This window comes from Galeopterus variegatus, unplaced genomic scaffold, assembly GCF_000696425.1.
Source record: "Galeopterus variegatus unplaced genomic scaffold, G_variegatus-3.0.2 Scaffold2694, whole genome shotgun sequence".
Taxonomy (NCBI): Eukaryota; Metazoa; Chordata; class Mammalia; order Dermoptera; family Cynocephalidae; genus Galeopterus; species Galeopterus variegatus.
The window spans coordinates 52,519-54,559 of NW_007728805.1; the positions used below are offsets into that span (position 1 = coordinate 52,519).

The 2,041-nt window shown below is 36.8% G+C and overlaps 1 pseudogene; it reads right to left on the reverse strand.

Annotated features, from left to right (window-relative positions):
- The window catches only part of LOC103598640, a 2,502-nt pseudogene extending 1,889 nt beyond the window's left edge, over positions 1–613 (reverse strand).
- Positions 614–2,041: the final 1,428 nt, after the last annotated feature.

The window sequence follows — 2,041 nt, forward strand, 5'->3', positions numbered from 1 at the left end:
TTGTTTGAGGAACCTCCATACTATTTTCCATAGAGGCTGCACCATTTTGCAGTCCCATCAAAAAAGTATGAGAGTTCCTTTTTCTCCACAACCTCATCAGCATTTATCATTCACAGTCTTTTGGATTTTAGCCATCCTAACTGGGATGAGATGGGATCTCAGTGTGGTTTTGATTTGCATTTACCGAATTGATGCCTTTGTTCTTATTGACATCTGTGCAAGAGAATCCAGAGGCCTGGCCTGTCTTCAGCCCAAAGGTACCATGGAGATTGGGCCAGTCTTGTGGTTGCCTCCCTTTCCCACCAGGCACATTTCTGAATAAAAATCTTCTTGCTTTTCTCAACATCAACCATTTTTTTTTTTTTTTTGTCTTTAGTCTTTTTCTGTGTCCGGCAACGGATCACAACCCTTAGTGTTGCCTCCGTACCGGACCGGGGACCGGCAACGGGATCGCAACCCTCGGTGTTGCTCCCATGCCTCGCTCAGCCAGTGAGCGGGAACCGGTCTGTATGTGGGATCCGAACCCTCGGGCGGGAGCGCCGCCACGCTTCCCAANTTCCCACCAGGCACATTTCTGAATAAAAATCTTCTTGCTTTTCTCAACATCAACCATTTTTAATTCCCTCTTTTGTTGCTTACCCTACGAAGGTTCCCTCAGGGAAGTCAGACGTTCCACTTTTTCCATCACTGATCTTCAATGAAATTTCTTCATTCCACTAATGGTGAGTTTTCTTGGCTTTACCTAGTCTGAGCTTCTCACTGGCCTTCTCACTGGCCCTTTAAATTATTTTTCCCTTTGCTATATCTTCTACTCAAACTTTCTTTGTAAGATTGCCCGTAAGCACTTTAAAAAACATACTAAAAACTATTGCAGAACCGTTTTTAGTGTCTACTGGCTATATGGATATTTCCTTGGCCTTAATTTCCAGAAGAGATATCTTGGATTAATAGAAAAGGACATTTTCAAGAATTTTGGTAAATATTGTCAATTTAATTTTCAGGATGTTTGCACAAATTTCACAGTCTAGCTGTAGTTAAATGTGTATGTTTTCTCAGCTTCCTTGCCAACACTCAACATTATTTCTTCTTTTCTTTTCCCCTTAAATTTGTTTTGCTCTGAAGTCTATTTGAACTGATACTAATGTAGCCACTCCTACTTTCTTTTGACTAGAGTTTGCATGATTTTTTTTTTTGGTATGTGTTATGGATTAAAAACCATTTTATATTTTGTTTTCTGTTTGTTCTGTTTTTATTTATTTTTTTCTTTTTCTTCCCTCCCTTGACAATTTTTAGAATTCCATTTTGATTTGTCTACACTTTTTAAAATCTAGAACTTTTTTTTTGTATTTATTTACATAAATTTTTTGGTGTTGCTCTAAGTATTGCATTATATTTACATAACTTATCACAGTCTACTGGTGTCAATATTTTACAAGTTTGAGTGAAGTATAGAAAACAGTACCATTTAAATTTCTTTACCTTATCCTACTTATAATATGTCTTAAGTACATTCCATACATCCATTTAGAACCACATCAGACAATGTTACAATTTTTGCTTCAATCATCAGACATGATTTAAAAACTCATGAGTAAAATAACAGTGTACTATATTTACCCTGATTTACCCATTCTATTTATCTTTCTTCCTTCTGAAGTTCCAGGCCTCCTGTTATCATTTACTTTGTGTTCTACACAGAACTTTCTTTTCTTATTCTTTTAGGGTAGGTCTGCTAATGACAAATTCTCTTGCTTCTTGTATGAGTATGTCTTTCCATCTGTACGCATTCCTGAGGGATATTTTGCTGGGTGTAGAATTTGGGTTTGACAGTTCTTTACTTCAGCATTCAAAACATGTTATGACACCTCCTTTTTACCTCCATGATTTCAGATGACATATCCCATCAATCAAATCATGCTTTCCTACAGGTGGTGTGTTGTTTTTTTATAACTGCTTTCATGACTTTTTCTGTCTTTAGGTTTCTTGAATTGTAGAGTTATGCATTTTGGCAAATTTGGGAGATTTTCAGCCATTCTTTCTT